At 44.2% G+C, this 25,887-nt stretch overlaps 1 protein-coding gene and 1 pseudogene across 2 annotated transcripts in view; one reads left to right on the plus strand and one right to left on the minus strand.

Annotated features, from left to right (window-relative positions):
* Positions 1-25,887, plus strand: part of KCNC4 (potassium voltage-gated channel subfamily C member 4) — a 420,986-nt gene that overhangs the window by 66,610 nt on the left and 328,489 nt on the right. The window lies entirely within an intron of this gene.
* LOC147712914 (E3 SUMO-protein ligase KIAA1586-like) overlaps positions 4,647-25,887 on the minus strand; it is a 39,036-nt pseudogene continuing 17,795 nt past the window's right edge.

The following is a 25,887-nucleotide window of genomic DNA, read 5'->3' on the forward strand; positions in this document are numbered from 1 at the left end:
GACTGTAATACATCGGCACTCAGTTTACAAATGCTTCTTTGTACCTAGGGGCACCATCAGGCGGCACCACTGTGACAGCAGAGGGAGCATCAACGTCGAACACTGCTGTCGCAGGGCCAAGCAACAGCCAGGCTGGCCAGGAGGAGGAGGATGAGGATGAGGAAGGAGACACCCCAGGGCTTGGAATGGAGGGAGACCTGGTGATTGATTTCCAACCAGTGCACTCCCCAGTACTGTCCAGCACACCCCCCTTGCAATTTTAACCCGAAAACTCCCCTACAAGGCAGATCATTCCGCCTACACCAGCTCCTGCCACAATCGTGGCCTTGCCACCTGTCCAACCAGTCCTGGGAGCAGGGGCTCAGGGACCTGCCAGCACCACACCCCCACCAGTGGCACCCCAGCCCAGTCAGCAGGCCGGAAGCAGCAGTGCCCAACGCCGTGCCACCACCACCACCACTGCTGCACCAGCACGGGAGGGCAGTGTGTTCCTGGGCCTGGAGGGCCAAATGGTCAAAATCCAGCGCCAACAGGCCAGATCCACCATGGCCTGCCAACGCCAGCTCCTGCAGCACAACATGCAGATGGGGGAGTTGGTGAAGGGTTTCCAGGCTGTTGTGGACAGCAACAAGGAGGTGGCAGCAGGGTTGGGCAGGCTGACCACTGCCATCACCCACTCATCTGCCAGGCAGGAGGAGCATGAGGTTGCGCGCAGGAGGGATGCCCGGGTGCTCAACCGGGCCATGGCCCGCCTTGCAGCGGCGACCGCACAGCTGTGCCATCGAAGCTCAAATCAAGAATCCGTGCTCAGTCAGCACACGGCTGAGCTCACCAGGGGGATGGCCAGGATCACCACGGCCATGGAGGCCATGTTAATATCAAACGCCGCCTCCAATCCTGCCCTGGACCTGGGTGATGCTGGAGACAGCAGCAGCCGCAGCAGCCCGGCCAGCGCTGCATCTGAACCGCGGAGGAGCACCAGGCGATCCGCTGATGCTGCTGGCCATTCGGAGGGGGCCGAGGGACACCCCAGTGGGTCTGCCAAGCGGGCCAAAAAATAGCCTGACAAGGGGGGATGAGCAAACCAGTACCCTGGACTTTATTTGTTTTTACAGACTCCATTTTTGGATGCACTTCAGTGCTGTAACTGTGGTGCATCACTATTAAAAATTATATTTTCCAAGCAACATTTAGCTGTCTTTGCATCTGTACTCAGTCAGAAATAGTTCTCAGTGATCTCCTCACGTCTGTATCTGCCATCACATGGCGTACACACCCCAGCTGGCTGTGTCAGTGGCACAGCTTCGTCGTCGTCATAGTCCTCGTAGTCAGACAACTCCACCTCAGTGCCCTTCTTGACCGCAAGGTTGTGTAACATTGCACATACAGCTATGATCTTGCAGCAGGTGATGGGGGTATACTGCCTTGCACCTCCACTCTTGTGCAGGCATCTGAATCTACTTTTCCAGATGCCAAAGGTCCGTTCGACAACATTCCTGGTGCGTATGTGGGCCCGGTTATACCTCCTTTGGCTGGGTGTGGAGGGGTTGAGGTAGGGGGTGAGTATGAATGAGCGGAGGGCATATGCACTGTCGCCTGGAAGAGAAAGGGGTCACATTAGACACATGCATACATGTATTACACCTACCTACTATGTGTTATGGGGGTCTGATTATGTGGCTCACCTAGGAGGTATCCTTCTCCAAAATCGCCAGCCATCAGCCGTGCATATATGCCGCTCTGTTGGAATATATAGGAGTCATGGGTACTTCCTGGAAATTTTGCTACCAGGTCTGTGATGGTGCACTTGGCATTGCAGATCACCTGCACGTTGATGGTGTGTGTAGATTTCCGATTGCGGTATATGTATTCGGTGTCCGCTGGTGGGCAAATCGGAATATGCGTGCCATCTATGCAACCGATGATTTGGGGAAAGTGTGCCATCTGGTAGAAGTCCGCTTTGGTTTTAGCAGTTCTGCGTGGGTTGCAGGGAATGAGATGTATTGGTCCATCCTGTCTATCATGGCGTCAAGGAATATGTGGAAGACCTTGACAGGCTGCTCTGGCTCACCCCTCCTGCTGCTGCTACTCCACTTTGATAGCTGCCAGACGCTACCAGGTGTAGGCTGCATAGCACCTGGACGTGCGCAGGGATGGCGTGTGCCCTTGGGGTGTGGTGGTCCAAGTATGGCTTAAGGTCCCTGATGAGCTCAAGTATGGTGTCAGAGTCCAGCCTGTATCTCTGTAGGATCTCAGCCTCAGTGAGCATGAACAGGGTTATCCTCTGTCTGTAGACCTGTTCATTTCTTAGCCATTCCCTCTGTCCTTCCTGCTGTAGCCGTAGCCGCCTCGCAATGACATAGAAAGCTGCCATCCTGCAAGTTGCAATGCATTTTGGGACTGTTTATATGGGTTGGAGTTGGTTACCACCTGATTGCAATCCATGGTAAATACCGAGTGAATTCTACCGATTTTGAGCCGATTTCGGTGTTTCTGTGCCTCCCTACATCTCCCCAACTGTCGGAATCGGGGAATTTCCCGATCGGAGATTCATACGAATCGGCATGTTTTCCGATTCGGATCATGTCCGAATCGGTATTTTTTCCGATTCGGTACATGGACCGAATCGGTGATTTTCCGATTCGGTGTCACTTACGATTCGGTTCTTGGACCGAATCGGTGATTTTCCGATTCGGTGTCACTTACGATTCGGTTCTTGGACCGAATCGGTGATTTTCCGAATCGGTGTCACTAACGAATCGGTACAAGGACCGAATCGGTGATTTTCCGAATCGGTGTCACTAACGAATCGGTACAAGGACCGATTCGGTCTTTGTAACCGATTCGGTGTTTTTCCGAATCGTTACATAACCGATTTTCGGTATGTACGTATCGGATTCTTTCCCATTCGGTACTCATTCCGAATCGGTTTTCTATCCGATTCGTTCTGTTTTTGGTTCCCTACATCTCGATGGCTGTTTACCGATCGGTAAGGGCCAAAAATCGGTATTTTCGGCCAATACCGATCGGTAAAGCCCTACCTACATCGGGCCCCTAATCCCTTAGTCTATCTCCGACTTTCAGATACTAATTTCTGTTGTTCCTGGGTGGGATTGGGATAGCTGGAGCTGGGTTTTTTCACCAAACGTGGTGCTAGGGCCACAGGCTGGGCCATGAAAGAGTCGTGTATTCTCTCTCTGACATTGAAGCATCTTCTTCTGGACAAGAGACTTCTTTCCAAGAAAAAATGTAAATGGCTTTAACATTTTTTCTCTTCTGCCGATCTCTGGACCATGCCATTTAGCTCTTCCTTGAGTAGTTTAGAACCAGAAAACTGCAAAGTGTGCACTAAAAAAACGCTGGCCAGAGTACAGCCTCCAGGGTCTCAATCAAAGCAGCCTTCTCCGTTGAATGGGCACCAGCAGATGGTGCTGCTGTGTGTCGACAAAGAATCAAATGCCCCCATCCGAGAGAAACTGCGAGAGGAGTTCCATGTCATCCCAAATATGGACGGGTCCGATTTTGCTTGAAAACTATCATATAGTGTCTGAAAATCCTACCTCTAAGAGGATTGGTGTTACATAGCAGCATAGGTACTTGCACGCAAATAAATATTTGCAGCCGCATAAGATGGTATAGTGCTCACGTTCAGGACTTGGGGAAATTCCTGGTATAAAACAGTGGAGTCTATGGGGGAGGGAGGACGGGCCCACCTTCAAATGTAAATAATGAAAACAAAACTGTTTGAACCAACATCCTCCACTCTGGAGCTCTTCAAATGAACTGGATGCTGCAGCACAGGCACCAATCCTGGCGCTGCTTTCATGCTGTGAGAGCAGCGCCCTGATTGGAGGAAGCAGCCTTACTTGGTGCTCCCCAGTGCCCTGGAGGACTGCACTTACTCTAACCCAGCTACCTGAAGACAGCTGGGGTAGAGGTTTCAAATTGTGCATGTCGGGCCAGCCGTTGCAAGATGGCTGGCCGAAAAGACAGGCGCACTTTGAAAAGTGCACAAATAGCCCACCCTCCTCACTGCTGCTCTCAGTCAGCAGTGGCCCTTCCCCCATCCTAACGCTTGGTTCAGGATGGGAGGATGAAAAATTAAATGGTAATGAAATACCATTTTATTTTTCATCTTTGGGCTAACTGTTTTAAATGGTCAATCGAGTACCTTTATTTATGAAGCAGGGAAAAGCAGTTTTCTCAACATCTTTCCATTTTTTGTGATCAAAGTTCTTACTACCTCCTACAAAGGTAAATTATCTGATGAGGACGCACTATATTCAGCATAAAATTCCTCCTCTTTCTGTGGAGTTTGTTCCAATTATGACTCTGGGCATCTTGCAACTGGGAACCCTGGATATAACTTCCTTTAGGCCCCTGCCCAGTGTCCTCATCGAGTCTGCTCATGCCCAGGGCTTTAAGTGGGAAAAAAAACTGGTGGTGCTCTAAAAGGAGCGTGGGGAATTTCTTAAAGGGGTGTGGCCTATCCAAGTAGGGGCGTGGTCTAAATCAAGATAACTAGCATTGTGTGCTTAAGAAAATCATGAAGTCGCATCCAGCAAAGGATAATAAAATAGGCAAAAAGTATATTTATTAAGTATAAGCCATGAAATACCAAACACTTAAAAAAATTACTTAGAAACCTATTGCAGGATTTCCCAAAACTCGTGAAGATATTCACTGCATCTATTTTGCTGGGGTTTCTCACAACAATTTTCTTAAGCAGACCTTCTACCTTTTGCCAGCCAACTCTTTACATACAGCCTTGCGTCAACTGTTTCAAATGGAGGACCATTGAGTTTTACCCATAAGCATGAAGAAATGGTTCTCTACAAGAAGAGAGGCCCTTGTTGGACTAGCAATTAAGTTCATTGCGCTGAAACCTCTCTCGCACTCCGCATTACTTGCTGGCAGGGTTTCCATGCAGACTACTAACTTTTTTGATGCTTCAGGAGTTTTCTTTGCGCCAAAATCTTTGAAAAGTCTAAAAGCTTGGATAGTATCTCTTGCTGGCAGCTGAAACTCTGAACACAGTTTCTGGATATCTGTTTCACCATAAAGAATGCATTCATCCCCAGAAGGCAAGTTGCCTGCATCTAGCACACTGAAGCTGGCTATAAGTTCTTTCTCAGAATCCGGGGCACATCGTTTATTGATATTTACAGACAGACTTTGGTAAAACTGATTTGGATTAAGGGCAACAGATTTACTTCTACCATGGAAAAGAGGAACATTCTTGAATTTGCCCTCGTCAACTGCTCTCTGAGCCGCAGAAGCAAACTCCCCTGTTGAGTCCTTCATTGCTCTAAATATATGGACTTGACTAACCAAAAGTTTGTGGGCATTAACAATTGTAATGTCCCTCCTCTGTAAGGAGAGTGATACGTCTTTGAGCTCTTGAAGTGCATCACACATTACCCCCAAATATCTGATAAAAGAATAGGATGGAAGCTTCTTCAAGAGACCTTCATACTTACTACAGTCTCTTATGGATCTGGATGGGTCTTTAGAAGCATTCTCAAAATGTTTGCACAAGGCAGGGAAGCAGTTCCAAACAGCTTTCACATATCTGTAACTGGATGCTACCCATCTAGTATCAAGCATTTTCCCTATCTTCTGAAGCTGTACACATAGCTCGCTGGCGGCCAGATTTAGCTCTCTCTGTTTTTTTGGTGACATGCTGTATGTGGCATACAATGAGTCCATGAAAATCTTGAAGTGATTGACCCCAGCAACCTCATCAACTGTATCTGCCACAGCAAGTTCTAGTCTGTGAGCCAAACAGTCCCATGTCAGTACAAGATTTGGAAATTCTGATTTCAGCAATCCTACTCCTCCTTTTTTACCAAACATTACTGCTGCTCCTACTGCAATCAGGATATCATGTAGCAGACTTTTTGTGAGTCCAACTTTTTCGAAGTAGCTTAGGAGAGCTGTCTTTACGCCAAGGGCATTTGTTTCTGCCAGCTCCAGCAGGCCGAAATAGATGGTCTCTGGGTTACTTTCATTTCCAAAAATGCCACGGAGGTAGATGATTAAGGTAGAAGCATTGCTAATAGAAGTGCTTTCATCAAATAATACTGTGATCTTTGGTTTGTGTTGTCTGATATAACAGACCAATCGTTGTTGCATTTCCAGTGCAATGTGTTTTATTATTTCAGTTGCAGTCACATTGCTGTGCAAAACACGGCCCATTGCACTGCCATTCTTTGCCTGAAGGTGAATTAGATCGGGGTGGTCAGTGAAAGGGTGATCTTTTTTTGCCAAGTAGTAGGCAGTGTCAAATACCCTGCATGTGCTCTCCATATGTTTTGCATTACATTTGTGTATTGTCACCACCAATGTATTTTCCTGCTGAGCTGTAAGAATGTCTTCCGCTGCCAAGTGACCATCGCTCACCTTATGCTTCTTAATCTTCTTCCTGAGCTGTTTCTGCCTGAAAGCTTTTCCGTCACCGGAAGGACCAACCTCGCCATCTGCCCACTCTTTACTTATGCGCATGTCCTGGGTGTTATTGTGCACTGAAAGACCTGTTGATTGAGCCTGTTTGCAGGAAGAACAGTCAATATTGCCTGACTTAAGATACAACCATTTATATTCCTCTTGAAAGTAATACCACTGTTTAGTGTTCCAGCCGTCAGGGATTTTGGCGGTTTCGTTCTCTGGCACACGTTGAAGTCTTTGTAAAGGTGGACTGTCCTTGGCAGACTCTTGCTGAGTTTTACTAGTCTCATCACTAGTTAGTTATTTCAAAACTAATGTGACTGAGATATTTTTCAAAAATGCCCCAGCTGCACGCGTGGAGTCACAGAATCACCCAAAGTAGCGTTTTCCCATATATCACAAATGTAAAACACCTTATTACACTACAATGGATTAGTTGGGACAACTAATGTGTAACTAGAGATTGGCTAATGTGTAGTCCTGTAAATAGGAGCCAGGAGAACACGTAAGTAACAATAGGGTGACCCATAAAGAGAAGGCAGTGGAACGTGTAAATAGGAGCCAGGAGAACACGCAAGTAACTTGTCAGTATCAAGGACCCCCTGATATGGATAGTAGTCCTGGGTCAGGAACAACAATTTTTATGTAGAGGCATATACCCAGGCAGACTTTCAAGGCAAAAGCTGGCTATTTAGGAAGACATATACATATACATATAACTGATAAAAATAAAATTAAAGCAATGGACTGGAATGATATCAAAAGGATAATTTTTAATACAAATATAAATATAAAAGATGAATTGGTACATATAGTCAACAATTTACACATTTAAAAAAGTCCTTCTTAAGGCTTATGTGGCTCTTCTTCAATTTTATATTAGAAAAACATCATGATATATAGAAAAAGGATTCTTTTCTTTTTTATGTTTATGAAGAGTAGGGCTGTGTGTCAAAGCGTTTCGACAAAGTCTTTTGTCTTCATCAGGACAAATGGGAATTCAGCCAATTTTTCTAGACAGAATAAAACATTTGATAACATTAAGATCACAGTGCATTGCTTCACTTCAAAAGAAGAATATTCTTGAGTTGATAAAATTTTCCTAGCCAGACTTTTATCTTAGTACGAGTTACATGAAAACAGTTGGAAAACATACAAAGTACATACTTTAAGGACTTACATATTTGGAAAACATATATATTACATACTACAAAGACTTAAAAATCAGAAAGAATTCATCTCTATCGTAATGATCTCAACCCTATTCCTAGACAAATTCATACACGTTAGATAGAGGTTGGCGTAACATTCATAAAGTTTCATATTTACAGCAGCACCTATAATTATTCCTAAGAGTACACACCAATTAGATAGAGAATTCATTATCATCCCTATGTAGTTTATCTAACATTGGCTTAATTTTTATAGTAGTAAACACCCTATGTTTTGAGGTTAGGGGCGGGAAACATTTGCTGAAGGTTCATCTTTTTAATAAGACAAAATCGTGTAAATAAATATAGTTTTGCTAGGCTATGTCAGTAGGATGTCTAGTTTTAGAAAACAGGAGTTCCAACAGTACAGTCGGATAAATCAACGTCCCTTAAAAGTTTCTGTTGCATTAAGTTAGAAAAAACGGTATATTTTAGTTGGACGTGCGCAAACTAAGCCTTCCTTGATTCATTAAGTTTTTTATTATTTGAAACATTCCTTACCTAAAAACAATAATGACCAAAAAGGTTCGAAGTTGATGTAGGGAGTAAGGCACCTTTCCTCTAAGATCCGGAAACGGTATGTGATAACTGTTCAAAAAAACAATACGCTATATGAGTTCCTATTGTAATTTCGTTAATGTTTTAGGGTAGCGGTTCTGTTGAATAACCATCTTACCTGTTTAAGCAGTGTTCACTGCCTCCATCTTGCTTCTACCTACAAATATTACTCGTCGTTTTTTCACAAGGAGGGGAGGGAGGGGAGCTTCAAACAATCTCCGCCATGTTCATCAAGAGTTTCGTAACTGTTAAAACAGCCGGTAATCCGTATAACTAGAACAGATACACAGATCTATCTCAGTCTCTTTTTAGAACATTATTCTAAAAGTCTAGGGCAGTTTTACTTCATTAATATTTACCTTTTATTCTTGTTAGATGTTACGAAACAATGCTCGGTGATCGTTAGAAGCTGTTATATATCTTAGCTCCGCTTTCATTAACATACGGCTGTGATTCAAATTGGATATCTGTTAACTGGAAGACGCCCACTATAACAAGAAAGGATACCAAGAAAAACCCCTAGGTTAACAGTGAAGTCAACGTATAATGGGGAAAGACTTAACCAAAACTCCGTCTAGGTAATGCGGAGCTGCGAGGCCGCGTATTGCTAACGCGGAATATGCACGGAGTATACCGAGTGCTTACCGTTTGGATGTACGCAGTGCTCGGAACGTCTCCACCTCCCTCAGCGGTTCGAATTGTAAAAAAAGTGATTACATGTGATCCTTCTACCGCTGCTATTTATTTCCTGGATAAGCTCCGCCCTTATTTAAAGCGACACTTTGTTTTAAATCGCTACAAGTTACATTGCTACAAGTTACATTTTATTTAAATCATTACAAGTTAGATACTGGGATCGCTGTTTTTGAGATTCAGTAGACAGGGACTAGGGGTTAACATTATATCATTATGCTAATATTGCTATGGACTCGTTTACTACATTGATGTGGCAACCTCAATGTTATGTCATATTATCGCGTTCTCCCATGGCAGATCTTGATTTAACCCATGGTTAAAGGTCCCAAGGGTGAAGATCCAAAAGACCTCTCTTTTTCTACAAACCTCGTCTCCTCCTTGGTTTTTCTGTAGGTTAATCTTTTCTAAAATACGCCATTTTAGTTCTACAGGTTTGTGTTTATACTCTATAAAATGATTAACCAACGGGGCTGTGGTTTTCTGTGTTTTAATGGCTGACCTATGTTCGGTTAGCCTGGTCTTTATCATACGAGACGTTTCGCCCACGTATCCAAGATTACAGGGACAAATAAGTAGATACACAACATTTTTCGTGTTACAGGTCCAAAGTTCCTTTGCTTGAATTTTGATCTTATTAAACTCCATTGTTTCACCCGTAATGATGGTGTCACAGGAGTGACAAGAGCCACAGCGAGAGGTACCCTTGATGGCATTTGCTCCATCAATTGATTTCTGGATAAAAGGGGTACTCCTAGTGTTGGCCTTATGTCGAGAATGAACCACTTGGTCTTTTAAGTTTTTGTTTCGCTTATGGGTGAACATAGGTTTCTGTAGTTTTGGTTCATTGTCTTGAACATTTAAAAGATGCCAGTTGGAGTTTATTATCTGCCTGACTGTAGAGTTCATAGTTGAGTGTTTTGTAATGCATACTAATTTTGGGTCTGTCTTCTGTACAGTTCCGCCTTACTCTCAATTTCTGAGAGTAAGGCGGAACTGTACCAATATAAAAGACTTTGATTCACAAGCTGAGATCATGAAGCGCAAATTCATTGAAAGAGGATACCCACATCGTTTAGTTAGAGGAGCATACAAGAGAGCCCGATTTTACGATCGGGACACCCTGCTGTATTCACAAAAACAGAAGACAGACCCAAAATTAGTATGCATTACAAAACACTCAACTATGAACTCTACAGTCAGGCAGATAATAAACTCCAACTGGCATCTTTTAAATGTTCAAGACAATGAACCAAAACTACAGAAACCTATGTTCGCCCTTAAGCGAAACAAAAACTTAAAAGACCAAGTGGTTCATTCTCGACATAAGGCCAACACTAGGAGTACCCCTTTTATCCAGAAATCAATTGATGGAGCAAATGCCATCAAGGGTACCTCTCGCTGTGGCTCTTGTAACTCCTGTGACACCATCATTACGGGTGAAACAATGGAGTTTAATAAGATCAAAATTCAAGCAAAGGAACTTTGGACCTGTAACACGAAAAATGTTGTGTATCTACTTATTTGTCCCTGTAATCTTGGATACGTGGGCGAAACGTCTCGTATGATAAAGACCAGGCTAACCGAACATAGGTCAGCCATTAAAACACAGAAAACCACAGCCCCGTTGGTTAATCATTTTATAGAGTATAAACACAAACCTGAAGAACTAAAATGGCGTATTTTAGAAAAGATTAACCTACAGAAAAACCAAGGAGGAGACGAGGTTCGTAGAAAAAGAGAGGTCTTTTGGATCTTCACCCTTGGGACCTTTAACCATGGGTTAAATCAAGATCTGCCATGGGAGAACGCGATAATATGACATAACATTGAGGTTGCCACATCAATATAGTAAACGAGTCCATAGCAATATTAGCATAATGATATAATGTTAACCCCTAGTCCCTGTCTACTGAATCTCAAAAACAGCGATCCCAGTATCTAACTTGTAATGATTTAAATAAAATGTAACTTGTAGCAGTGTAACTTGTAGCGATTTAAAACAAATGTCGCTTTAAATAAGGGCGGAGCTTATCCAGGAAATAAATAGCAGCGGTAGAAGGATCACATGTAATCACTTTTTTTACAATTCGAACCGCTGAGGGAGGTGGAGACGTTCCGAGTACTGCGTACATCCAAACGGTAAGCACTCGGCATACTCCGTGCATATTCCGCGTTAGCAATACGCGGCCTCGCAGCTCCGCATTACCTAGACGGAGTTTTGGTTAAGTCTTTCCCCATTATACGTTGACTTCACTGTTAACCTAGGGGTTTTTCTTGGTATCCTTTCTTGTTATAGTGGGCGTCTTCCAGTTAACGGATATCCAATTTGAATCACAGCCGTATGTTAATGAAAGCGGAGCTAAGATATATAACAGCTTCTAACGATCACCGAGCGTTGTTTCGTAACATCTAACAAGAATAAAAGGTAAATATTAATGAAGTAAAACTGCCCTAGACTTTTAGAATGTTCTAAAAAGAGACTGAGATAGATCTGTGTATCTGTTCTAGTTATACGGATTACCGGCTGTTTTAACAGTTACGAAACTCTTGATGAACATGGCGGAGATTGTTTGAAGCGCCCCTCCCTCCCCTCCTTGTGAAAAAACGACGAGTAATATTTGTAGGTAGAAGCAAGATGGAGGCAGTGAACACTGCTTAAACAGGTAAGATGGTTATTCAACAGAACCGCTACCCTAAAACATTAACGAAATTACCATAGGAACTCATATAGCGTATTGTTTTTTTGAACAGTTATCACATACCGTTTCCGGATCTTAGAGGAAAGGTGCCTTACTCCCTACATCAACTTCGAACCTTTTTGGTCAATATTGTTTTTAGGTAAGGAATGTTTCAAATAATAAAAAACTTAATGAATCAAGGAAGGCTTAGTTTGCGCACGTCCAACTAAAATATACCGTTTTTTTCTAACTTAATGCGACAGAAACTTTTAAGGGACGTTGATTTATCCGACTGTACTGTTGGAACTCCTGTTTTCTAAAACTAGACATCCTACTGACATAGCCTAGCAAAACTATATTTATTTACACGATTTTGTCTTATTAAAAAGATGAACCTTCAGCAAATGTTTCCCGCCCCTAACCTCAAAACATAGGGTGTTTACTACTATAAAAATTAAGCCAATGTTAGATAAACTACATAGGGATGATAATGAATTCTCTATCTAATTGGTGTGTACTCTTAGGAATAATTATAGGTGCTGCTGTAAATATGAAACTTTATGAATGTTACGCCAACCTCTATCTAACGTGTATGAATTTGTCTAGGAATAGGGTTGAGATCATTACGATAGAGATGAATTCTTTCTCATTTTTAAGTCTTTGTAGTATGTAATATATATGTTTTCCAAATATGTAAGTCCTTAAAGTATGTACTTTGTATGTTTTCCAACTGTTTTCATGTAACTCGTACTAAGATAAAAGTCTGGCTAGGAAAATTTTATCAACTCAAGAATATTCTTCTTTTGAAGTGAAGCAATGCACTGTGATCTTAATGTTATCAAATGTTTTATTCTGTCTGTAAAAATTGGCTGAATTCCCATTTGTCCTGATGAAGACAAAAGACTTTGTCGAAACGCGTTGACACACAGCCCTACTCTTCATAAACATAAAAAAGAAAAGAATCCTTTTTCTATATATCATGATGTTTTTCTAATATAAAATTGAAGAAGAGCCACATAAGCCTTAAGAAGGACTTTTTTAAATGTGTAAATTGTTGACTATATGTACCAATTCATCTTTTATATTTATATTTGTATTAAAAATTATCCTTTTGATATCATTCCAGTCCATTGCTTTAATTTTATTTTTATCAGTTATATGTCTATGTATATGTCTTCCTAAATAGCCAGCTTTTGCCTTGAAAGTCTGCCTGGGTATATGCCTCTACATAAAAAAAGAACACGTAAGTAACAACAGGGCGACCAGTAAAGAGAACAAAGTGGAATGTGTAAATAGGAGCCGGGAGAGTAAGTAACAACAGGGCGACTAGTAAAGTGAAGGCAGTGGAACGTGTAAATAGATGCCAGGAGAACACGTAAGTAGCAACAGGGCGGCCTGTAAAGAGAAGGCAGGCCCGCCGGTAGTGCGTATGATCATCTCCCCCCTGTGCAAACTCCGGTCACGTGTTGGAGCCGGTTAGCTTAGGATGTGAAGGGGGCTCTGCGGTCAGCGCTGATCACTGGTGAAGCCGCTTTTGCCGGTGGGACGTGCATCGACCTCAGGTTCAGCTCCTTTCCTTGATGACGAGCGCGAGGGAACCCCGGTTGCTAGGGTACACCTCGTGCCTCTCCAGACGCAACGTAGCTCCGCCTAACGAACCTCTGTGTTTCTGGGGGAAACCCTTGTTGCTGTGACTAAGTATGGGTGCAAAATCCGTTCCGCTCTGGAAATTTGCGGATTTTCGGCAATTTCGCGATCCGCAGATCTCGGGAAATTGCAAAAAATTCACAAATTCACTTGCGGGTGGTTTTTATTTTTTTTAGCAGCATCTTCGTGGATAATGCAGGCAGGATTCATTCTGGCACAATGCTCCTGTCACAAAAATTAAACCTCAACAGGAAGCACTTACAGTCTAGAATGATATAAATAAAGCAGGTGCCCGAGTTGAAGCTCAAATTCAGTCACGCATTATAATCAGCCCAAAGAACTAGTACGCCTGGTCGAGACTGGGCAGGTGTGCTTTCCCCCCATATCTACCGCCTACAATTAGATGTAATCCTTGATGGAGGTATTTGCATCCACAAGTTTCTCGAGCGCAATCCCTGTGTACTTCCTGTGACCAGGAGGCTGTTTCTTCTCATCTGCTGCTCTGATCGGTCTCTGACCCTTTATAAACAAGGCATGTGAACTCGCATGGAAGCCCTGCCTGTTTTGCCCGCCCCACACACACTAGGGTATGCAACGTCTTTGCGTCCTTTCCTCACTATGATGGACAGCTCACTAGAGGGACCTCGGCGCCTATGGGCGCGGTGGCAAAGTTACAGACACACGTGGTCACAAATCCGTGAGTTCGTGGATTTACGCGCAAACTCGTAGATTTCTTTGCCGATTTTGCGTGAATTTACAGACCGCGAATCCGCAAAATTCGCCTATGGTTGTTAGCTGTGACCAATCCGAGCGCGGCTCAGAAATGACGATCCCGGGCCGGTGGAAGTGAATACTGGCAGGGTGTTTTCAAGGCTCCTTCTCAGAGTGGCGAACCCGGCCTTGGGCACACAACATAGCTCGAGGGGCGGCGGTGGAGTCAATGCGCACACAGCGTTCTGGGGCAAAGCAGGCGCTCCAAAGTTCCTCAGCAGGGTGTTAATCCGCACAGAGCGCGAGGGACTCGATCCTGAGGCAGATCACGTTGAGGCAGAGCAGGCCTCACGACCTTACGCCCTAGCTGTGTGCCGATGAGCACACAGAGACAGATTTCACAGTGGGCAGCTTCACGAAGGCACAGCACAGAGACCCACACAGCAGCTGGAAGGGTGGGTGATGGAGAACTTTTGTATCCCCGAGTTCCCATCTCTTCTCAGGCCCTTGGAGATAGGAAGGCTTCAGAGGGGCAAAGCATACAGCACAGTTCCTCTTCAAGTTACCGGGACACAGCACACACTACACACTCCCTTGGTCCTCTTCCTCAGCAATTACAGCAACTGTAGGTCAGCTCTCAGACACTCAGCACGGATTCCTTCTTGATCACAAAGTTTCCTAATCTATTTTACTGCGGCTCCAGTCCTACTTTTATAACCCAAAGTCTTTGTTCTTCTTGTGTGAGGGGTCCTGGACCCAATTTAAATCAGTTCTGGGTACACTCCACCAGTGCATCTCTTCTTCCTTTGTGAGTGTGGGCCAGGGCCATCAGACGCACCACGGGAGGTGGAGCCAGCATTGTGACAGGCAGGCATAGCCCTATTGAGACCCAGGTGCTACTCCTCCCACCACTCTACATGCAGATGGGCCTATTCAGCCTTGTGCCGCCTCAGCCAGCCTCCTAGAGCCTCCCCCAGCCCCTGTCACTCACAAACCAGACAGTCAATACACAACCAGGCAGAGGCACACAGAAAGGTTGAACAGGAAAATAGCCACTTTCTAAAAGTGCTATTTCCAAACTTAGAATTTAAAAACCATCTTCACTAAAGGATGTGTTATTAAATTCTGAGTTCAGGGATACCAGATTCCATATGTCTATCTTGCTGTTATGGGAAGTTATGCAGGTAAACTTGTTACACATCATTTCCCATGTTATCCTATGGGCAAGGTAGCCTTTCAATAGTTAAAAATGAAATTGACAGTATTTCACTATCAAGACATGATACCCACACTAGTTACACCAAACAAAAACCTGGACGTCTTGTCACCTTACCGTTGACCTTTGAGGCCCGAAAATAGAGCCCCCTAGGGCCCCCTTTGAGGCCCCCCCAAAAAACTGGGGGGGCTCAGACCCCCACAGACCCCCTCCCCCCCCCCACTTAAAGCCCTGCCCATGCCCACTTTACTTGTGACTCCTATGGAATCCTACAGAATCTACTGCCTGTTTTATCATATTCATATTCTCCAGGTCAATCCAGGAAATTTGAAGTACCTCATCTTCTCCTTAGGTGGATAGACATGATCTTGTTTTAATAAAGCTTTCCTGTGCTCCTTGGCTCACTGGGTGACCACAATACACTGCACTGTAGTGGTAGCTTCCTTGTTTATACAGCTTTAATCTGAACACCACATCTCTTCCTGGGAGATCCTGGTGTAGGATAAAGCTGAGCTGCTTTCCCTAGCCATGCGCACAATCACCATTCGTCAGACCGGGCGGGAGTGCGGACCCCTGCAGCCTCCACCGACCCGCTCCCAGCGCAGAAGGCTCTGCTCTTTCCACCCCAGTTCTGCACATGAACGAGGAGCGCGCTTGAGAATCACTGTTTGGAGAACGTTAGTGGGCATAAGGGAGGCGATGGGGAGAGGAAGCAGTGACCTAGCCTGGCAGGGGCAGGTTGTGAGAGAGGAGGACACAAGAGTTCGAAGAGGTCAAGCAGCAAGACAGGTAGCGAGATGAGGCAGGAAGAGAGGGCTGGGTTGGAAAACAGAGATGTTCATCATGAGAACGTGAGAAGATGCAAGGAGAAATAGAAGAAGGGAAAAAGAGAAGCGTAACCAGATCTGGCAGGAGAAAGCGATGACCGGGGTAACGAAGCAAGCAGATGGAAATGTCCTTTACAAAGTGAGCTGAGTCCTGCGTACCATTTACACGCAAGCGGAACAATGCTTGCCTAAACCGCGCATCTGCCTTAAACACATATATGCTTGGTTAAGGCAATCAGCAGTCTCGATGTGCATATGGGTGGAGAGAGGTACAGAAAAGATCGTAAATTAGTTGTGAAATACTGGCACCTTCATACTCATCATCTCGATCAGATACTTCAGGACGAGTGTGAAGGTGCCGGTAATTCACGACTAATGCGAGAGTTGCCTATTCTGCATTATTTTCGGTTTCAACTGAAATGAATTACTCAAACTATAAGATAAACAGAATTTCATGATGAGTGTTTGCCCCCACATGGTGACTACCATTTAAATTCTGGTTTTTATTGCACCAATAAATTTTGGTTGCTTTTTTGTATGGTTTTGGAACATATCAGTAGGTTCCTTACTATTCAGGGTCATCAGTACACACAAGAATTTACGTCCTGAAGATGGTTTTAAATTTGTCTTCCAACCAAAGACCAAAACTTTGACAATCTAACCCATTTTCTTTGTTAACAACCTGTCAGGAATTATTCATTGTAATTTCAATGATATTTTACCTGTCAATTAACTCATGAAATAGGCTATGGCAAAGTGTTTCATGTTAAAAGATCCGTAGGAAAGAGTGTCCATCTCAATCACGTTTGCTCTCATGTGATTTGTAATCTGTACCCTATTTAGAACACAGTCTTTCACATAAATTTGAACTAGATTAAGTATACACCAGTGTAGAATTGTATATTTTTGTTGAGTTTTGTCCAGTTTTGCGTTTGATTCGCTGTATAATTTAATAATTCACTTACACATTTGTTTAGAACAAGTCACTAGATAGGGTTTAAGATAATTCACGTTTTGACACCACTGAACACTCAGATACTGAAAAGAATCCCTTGAAGGCATCTTTTACCTGACCTTGTATACTACCCAAGCCTCCAAGGGTTTATTTGGTTGTCCATTTTGTGTCGACATATTACTGTGTGTCACATAAGCACCAACATCTTCCAACTCCCTCTACCTTCTACTTACAGCCAACTGCCATTGATGCAAAGAGCATAGGGCTTTGCTGAGTCACTATCCACAGGGCGGACGCTGCCATTCAATAGCATTTTTTTTTTAATAGAAATAGCATTACTCACTTGCAATAGGATTAGTCATTGTATAATGTGACAGTTGGGCAAAGTACTTATCTGTTTGGAGCCATAACGTGAGAGCAGTTATATTGGACACTTCTGTTTTTTTCTGTATGCCGTATTCTGCTATAAAGAGATGTTTACTTTACAAAGTTAATACATATGAATAGCCATTTATAATCTTTGATGCTGATGTAACTGTTGTACTGTATCTTGTACCAAGCCTCCAAAATTCTGCTGAATGAACTAGCCTTGTAAGCTTGTCCACGCCACCCTAGGTGAGCTAAGCAAGCTGCACAATATTTTCTAACAAGTGCCTAGCATCCAACTGAGTAGCAGTTATGCTCCCCAATTATTTCCATATCTTTCTGGGTACCAGGCCTCACCTGCAGAGACTTCCTTCTCCCTTCCCTTTTTATAATCATAAAGTCCCACATAACCCATTCCTCTAACCTCTTTCTTCTTTACCCATCTCACTTGCCTTACACCTTCTCACATTGTTCCACTTCCTGAAGCCAGATTTGATTTTTATACAGACATATATATTCACTGAAAAAACCAAAGGTTACAGAGATGTTAATGTTAGGCTCAAGTTTCACTCATACAAAACCATTGAAATTCAGCAGCTATAGCTGAGCTAAATATAACTCGCTCCCCCGCAATGCACTGCTTATGACATGACATATTAATCAATAAATTAGTCATTTGTTAAGCGCACTACATACCCGTGAGGATCTCAAGGTGCTGGGGGGGAGGTGGGACTGATCGAACAGCCAGGTCTTTAGTGTCCTCCTGAAGGTCAGCAGGTCTTGGGTCTGCCGTAGGCTCAGTGGGAGGGTGTTCCATGTCTTGGCGGTGAGGTGGGAGAAGGATCTCCCGCCGGTGGTTGTTCTTCGGATGTACGGGATGGTGGCGAGTGAGAGGTCGGCGGAGCGGAGCTGGCGGTTGGGGTAGGCTGGGCCGATCTTGTGGAGTGCCTTGTGTGCGTGGATGAGGAGCTTGAAGGATATCCTCTTGTTGACTGGGAGCCAGTGCAGGTTTCCCAGGTGGGGGGTGATGTGCTAGTGTCGTGGTACATCGAGGATCAGTCGTGCCGAGGCGTTTTGGATGCATTGTAGTCGATTGATGAGCTTGGTCGGGGCTCCCACGTAGAGGGCGTTTCCATAGTCGAGCATGCTGCTGACGAGGGCCTGGGTGACTGTCTTTCCTGTATCTGTCGGGATCCATCTGTAGATCTTGCGGAGCATGCGGAGGGTGTTGAAGCAGGAGGAGGAGATGGCGTTGGCTTGCTTGGTCATTGGGAGTGTTGAGTCGAGGATGATTCCCAGGTTGCGTGTGTGGTCGGTGGGGGTCGGGTCTGCCCCCAGTGCTGTTGGCCACCAGGAGTCATCCCAGGCTGACGGGTTGGAGCCGAGGATGAGGACCTCCGTCTTGTCCGAGTTCAGCTTCATACGGCTGATCTTCATCCAGTCGGCGACGGCCTTCATTCCTTCATTGAGGTTGGCCTCGGCAGTGATGGCGTCCTTGGTGAGGGAGAGGATCAGTTGAGTGTCATCTGCGTAGGAGATTATGTTGAGGTTGTGCTGTCAGGCGACGTGTGCAAGCGGGGTCATGTAAATGTTGAACAGTGTCGGGCTGAGGGAGGATCCTTGGGGTACACCGCAGATGATCTCGGAGGCTTCGGAATGGAATGGGGGGGAGGCGGACGCTCTGGGTTCTGCCAGAGAGGAAGGAGGTGGTCCATTCCAGAGCCTTGTCTCGGATCCCCGCGGCCTGGAGGCGTGCGCACAGTGTGCGGTGGCAGATGGTGTTGAAGGCGGCGGAGAGGTCTAGGAGGATGAGTGCTGCAGTCTCCCCGTAGTCTAGCAGGGTCCTAATGTCGTCAGTGGCAGCGATGAGGGCGGTCTCAGTGCTGTGGTTGCTGCGGAACCCTGACTGGGAAGGGTCCGGGATGCTGTTCTCTTCGAGATATCGGGTTAGCTGTCTGTTAACGATTTTCTCAATGTCCTTGGCCAGGAAGGAAGCAGAGAGATGGGTCGGAAGTTCGTGAGGTCTCTTGGGTCTGCCTTGGGTTTTTTGAGTAGGGCGTTGATCTCAGCGTGTTTCCAGCTCTCTGGGAAGGTCGCGGTCTCAAGTGAGAGATTGATGACGTTGCATAGGTGGGGTGAGATGGAGCTGCTTGCTTTGTTGAAGACGTTGTGCGGGAAAGGGTCTGACGGAGAGCAGGAGTGGATTGTGCTCATGGTCTTGATGGTGTCATCGACGCTCACGCTGGTCCAGGCTAGTAAGGGGACGTGGTCGATGGTGTGCGGAGGGTCTGTTGTGTTGCTGTCTGTTGGGGCTGTCTGGGTGTTGAAGCTGTCGTGGATGTCTGCTACCTTGCGGTGGAAGAAGGTGGCGAGGGAGTCACACAGGGCTTGCAACGGCGGGATGTCGTTGGTGTTGGAGCTGGGGTTAGAGAGTTCCTTCACGATGATGAAGAGCTCCTTCGATATTGAAGAGCTTCTTGCTGTCATGTGTGTTGTTGTCATATTACATCTATCATGACATGGTCAGTGACATCTCTAATGGCATCTCAAATTACATCACTGATGATATCACTGATGATATCACAGATGACATCATCCAGTGACTATGAGTGTGTTTATAAATGTTTATGAGTGTTAAAATATATACCAAGGTGTATTGATGAATCAGTGGGTATACGAGTGCCTATATCGATGATTCAGTAGGTGCATGACTGACTTTATAAGTGAGTGTTTAGGTGTCTCAGTGAATATATGGGCCACTGACTAGGTTGTCTGAATGTCTGTATCAGTCTGTCAGATGGTGTCTAAGTGGCTGTATGGGTTGGGGAGTGGGTACATGAGTGGGTGTATTGGTGATTGACTGGTTGTCTGAGTACCTCTATGGGTGTGTGAGTGCCTGTGTGAGTGGGTGAGAGGGTGCGTGACTGTCTGCATGGATAAGACAGTGGGTGAGTCAGTGGGTGTATGAGTTAGTGAGTGTGTAAGAGAAAGGCTGTTTAAGTGTCTGAATATTTGTATGGATGTGTCAGTGAGTGAACGAATGTGTCAGGTGAGTAAGTGGATTTGTGAAAATCAGTATAGGTGGGTGTTGGAGAACAGGAGTGACTATGTGTGAGTGAGGGACTGTGATGGCTATATGGGTTAGTGAGTGCATGTGTGAGGGGCTGTATGGTGAGTGAGTATTTGTTAGTATCTCTACGAATATGTGAGTAGGTGTGTGTATAACTGTATAGGTGAGTAAATGGCTGTCTGATTGGCTCTATAGGTGAGTGAGTAGGTGTGTGAGTATCTCTATGAGGGACTGACAGTGTGTGAGTAGATGTATAGCTGTATTAGTGGATATATCAGTGGCTGTTTTAGTGAGTGAGTTGGTGAACGAGTGGCTGTATGGGTGACTGAGTGGATGTGTATGAAGTCCTATGAATCAGTGAGTGGGAATGTAATTACTGGTATGGGTGCGCAAGTTGGAGTGGGTATATGAAAGGTTATATTGGGTGTGAGTGGATGCGTCAGAGATTCTGTGGATGATGTCATTAGTGATGTAATTTGAGATGTCATCAGTGATGTCCCTGACCATGTCATGAGTGATGTGATATGTGAGGTCATAAGCAGTGCATTTTGGGGGTGTGAGGTATAAGTGCTGAATTTCCTTGGTTTTGAACCAGTGAAACTTGAGCCTAACTATGATGTCCCTGTAACCTTTGTTTTTTTCAGTTAATTTCTAAGGTTTTTTAAAATTATATTTCCAAACTATAACGTCCCTGTAACTTTTGTTTTTTTCAGTGAATTTCATAGTTTTTTAATGCTAATTCCTATCTATGATGTACCTGTAACCTTTGTTTTTTTCAGTGAATTTTTAATGTCTTTTTAATTTTATTTCCTAATCACACAGGCACTGTGCTTGTACTCATCGGTTCAACCAGGCACTGCACTCACACTCATTCTATTATTTAGGCACTGCACCTGCACACATGCAATCAACCAGGCAGTGCACTTGCACTCATACAATCACTCAGACGCTGCCCATGCAGTCCTGGAATCACCCAGACACTACATGTGCACTCATTCAATCACCCTGGCACTACCCATGAAGTCGCTAAACAAACGGGAGTCGGAAACCTACTTCCCTTAAAACTTTTATATTTCTAATCCTATACTACACTTTCTTAGAACATCCTCACTAGGGATTACCTACCTTATAAAACGGTGAACCTAAACATCTCCAATTTATGAAACATAATGCCTGTTTCTTTAACACCCCCCCCCCCCCAATACAACCGCTGGAGATTCTCCAAAGAAACCCACTAGAACTAATAGATCACAAGTTCACAACACATTCCAGAAGGACCATACACGTTACAAAATGAACTACAGCGGATGGGGTTTACTGCACTTACTATAATGCATATAAAACTCTGTATTACATTTTTTTCTATTTACCACAGCAATGTAACATCTATTTACTAATCATTTCCAAATGCGGCTATATTTATCCACCTGCATATTCCCTTCATCCTATCAAATGTAATTTTTTCCAAATCACCAGCACACATTTATTTTCACTGTCTTTCATAGTAGCAACTGAGATATTGAGCCGCAGACCTGTTCTGTGTGCTACTCCACCTTCCTGCAAAATGCTTAGTGTGTGTATTGTGGGTCACATCTATGTCTTTTGGGGCTAAAGAGGCTGCAAAAAACTAAGATATTGACAGGTACTTTGGTTTGCCAAGTGTGGAGATTAGTTGGTTTTACCTGAGACGGTTAAAATGTCATCAGCTACTGCCTTTGGTTCAAACCATTGTTGATTTTCAAACTCCTCACCTCATGATTGTGCACTGTGGCACATTGACTGGGGCAGGGCTGGAATCCTGAAGAAGAATACCTTTGCAGAACTGATTTTGCTTTTCCCTCACACTGTCTTAGTGTACTCAAATATATGCCAAAGACAGAAATAGAAGTGATCAAATCAATCCTGTCAAAAGATTGAGAAAGCCAGTAAACATGTTAATACAACTGTTTCTGCTTTTCTCAGAGGCCATAATATGGGTTCTATCTATAAAAACAATCTGCATTTTGACATGCATGGAATATATAGAAGTGATGAAGTTCACTTTACAGACAAAGGGAACAGGGTATTTCTAAGCAACCTAAAACTCTGCATATAGTCTTAAATGTAGCTGTCTTATACACACTCTCAAGTGAAAGGCTCTTGTCAGAGCCACCCAAGGGCCCAACATTTTGTTCATTTTCTCAATAAATATTTTTTCTTCAGAATTTTTTCAATTCGCGACAAAATCACGATTATTGTGATCACGTCGCAAAATCACAAAACAAAGGCAGACATTCAATGAACACCACCACATTAAAAAAACATTTCACTTAAAACATTCATTCTATTACAATGTACACACTACTAACCACATCACTGCTTTAAAAACACATTTGTACACATATTTTTCTAGTTCATTTTTTAAGAAACTGTTTAAACCCTACTTCCGGTTTCTGCAATTACACAGAGAGTCACGATGACTCCGGTAACCACAACGATCATGCCTTTTTAGGGGGTGATCAACGCATACATGCACACATTTTACAGTATTTTAAACACCAGGAGTTTATCACTGCACTATTTAAAGCCATATTTTTGTAGGGAGTTTGAATAAAAACAATCATTTAAACCGATGTTCTGTTTTCACTGTGACGTCAGGCATTGCAATGACATTGGTAGCCACGTTCACCGCAAATATGTTGCAAAATGACAATACAAATGCAGATATTCAATAGCTACCACTACATTCAAAACGTATAACTGGAAAATGGATTATAGCCAACAGAATAAACACATTACTATCTAAATTTATAAAAGTATGAACAACTCCCTTAATAACTTTATAACACAGTGCGTAACTTTTTCAGTGTAATCTATGACTGCATGCATCACTGTATCAGTAAGTCTCTCATTCACTGTATGAGTATTTGAGAGGATCTCTGAGACGGTGCATTAGTCTATCAATACTTCTGTAACAAAATGCGTGACTGCCTCAGTACATCTATGAGTGGGTGCATCAGTGTCACAATGGGTCTGTGATACATTGCGTAAGTCTCTTACTCAATCTGTGAGTAGGTTCATGAGTGATTTTGTGCATTTGTAAGTAAGTATATGACTGACTGACTGGATCTGTGAGTGGATACATAAGTGTCTAAGTGGGTGAATGATGGAGTGCATGGGTGTCTGAATCGATCTGTGAGTGACTGCATGAGTCTCTTAGTGGGTCTATGACTGGCAGTGTGAGTGTCTGTTTGGCTTTGTCAGTGGGTGTGTGGTGGGTGCATGAGTGTCTGAGTGCATCTGTGAGAGAGTGCATGAGTCTCTCAGTGGGTCTATGACTGGCAGCATGAGTGTCTGAGTGGTTCTGACAGTGGTTGCGTGGATCTCTGAGTGTGACTGTGAGTGGGTACATGAGTCTCTGAGTGTACAACTGACTGGGTGCATACGTCTCTGAGTGAGTCTATGAGTGGCTATATGAGTGACGGTATGGGTGTTTGAGTGGGTCCATTAATGGATGTATGAGTGTCAGAGTGGATCTCTGAGTGAGTGCATGAGTATCTCAATGGCTCTGTGAGTGAGAGCATACGTCTCTGAGTGTGTGAGTGAATGGGCGCATGTATGAGTGTCTGAGTGAGTCTGTGACTGGAAGGGCGAGTGTCTGGGTGGATGCATGAGCATTGACTGGGTGAGTGGGTGGGAGCATGTGTATCTGACTGTGTTTGTGAGTGTGTGTGTGTGAGTTTCTGAGTATATGAGTGACTGACTGAATCCCTAAGTCTCTCAGAGTGTGGGAGTGACTGTATTGGTATATGAGTGGGTGCATGAGTGTCTGAGTGGATCTGTAAATGGGTGTATGAGTGTCTCAGTGGGCCTGTGAGAACATATGTGAGTGTGTGAGTGGGTTTGTACATGGGTGCAAGACTCTCCAAGTGAGTGTGTAAGTGGGTGCTTGAGTCTCTGAGTGGGTGCATGAATGCCCACGTGGGTCTGTGAGTGGGTGTAAAAGTCTCTAAGTGGGTATGAGACTGTATGCATGAGTCTATGAGTGGGTCATTAAGTGGGTGCATGAGTCCATGTGGGGGTCTGTACATGGGTAATTAAAGAAAAAGGGGTAACCCTGTGTCCCTCAGAACCTGGGCAGTTAATGGTTAAACAAAGAATGGTTCTGTCAGGTAGAATGGGGGTGATTTAACAATGCTATTAATGCAATCTGAAAAGAAAAACCTCTGACACAAACAATTGTAGGACCTAGGGTTAAATGAAAATAGGACCTGAGAACAAATGGTTGTACAGTGTATTTATCTGAATTAGTTCAATCAAATGTTTACATACGTTACGTACACAGACTGTCAAAGTCAATTTAGGGTGTAATTGAGTGACATTGGTGCATGGTGATCAAGTGAAGGAAAAATATATACAGTGGAAAATATTTTCATATATTCATATATATACAAGTGTTTCAGGTAGTCAGGTACTAATTTCTATCTAGAGATTCCTATTCTTTCTTTTTTTACTTTTTTTCAGAATCCTAGATGTGCTGGACCTTTGACAAGTGTCGACGTTTCGACCCTACAGCGCCCCAGTGTGCGGTCGCGGCGGGTCTTTCTCAAGACAGAAATGTGGGGTAGGAAGCAGGACAGTCTGTAATTAAGCGAAAGTCTGTGTATCAGAGGGACAGTTAAGACTAAAGGAACTGTACCTAACTTACTGGCAGTAGGAATACTCACCCTGTTTTCACGGCCAGAGAACTCTGCCTGAATGTGTGGGGCACAAGGGCCAATTAATCTGTTGAAAAGATGGACTTACTCAGCACTAATCCAGGGGTGTGTGCCGGCATTCGCAGCATATTGGGCACACATGCTGTGCGTGGTAAATAAGTTTTCATGCTTTAGGAGAGCACTCAGCAAGTGGCATCATTGTGAGTCAGTCTGTGGTGAAGGATCTGGTGTAACCAGTTCGACTGATAAGGTGCCTAGAGTGGGGGTCATTCTCTTTTTGAACTAGCGCGTTAGTAGCAAAGACCGGTGTCGGTGTCCTCATGGTATGACGGATTTCGCAAGCTACTGTGTGTGGACGCCTTGCGGGTTAATTGCTTTTAAGGGGCCGTGGTGTGATGTCTCAGGGGACATGGAAAGGACAACCAAGGGACGCTTAATTCAAACGGAGCGGTAGCGCTGTGAAATTCGTTAAGACAACCGCTCGGCTCAGTGAAGTGACGCGTTAACTTCTAATGCGGTGATGGTATTTCCGGTCGCATGTGAGCTTACCCGTAGGTCTGTGTGCAAAGACCCGTGTGGGTGCCCTCAGGGTACGACAAATTATGCATGCTACTGTGTGTGGACGCCTTGCTGGTTAAATGCTTTAAGGTGCTGCGGTGCCGACAACCAAGGCCCGCTTACTTGGACAAGGAGTGGTGGCACTCTGAAATTCGTTAAGACAACCGCTAGGCTCGGTGCAGTGGCACGTTAAATTATAATGCGGTGATGGTATAGCAGATCAGGCGTGAGCTTACCCAAAGGTCTGTGT

This window comes from Lissotriton vulgaris, chromosome 5 (assembly GCF_964263255.1).
Source record: "Lissotriton vulgaris chromosome 5, aLisVul1.2, whole genome shotgun sequence".
Taxonomy (NCBI): domain Eukaryota; kingdom Metazoa; phylum Chordata; class Amphibia; order Caudata; family Salamandridae; genus Lissotriton; species Lissotriton vulgaris.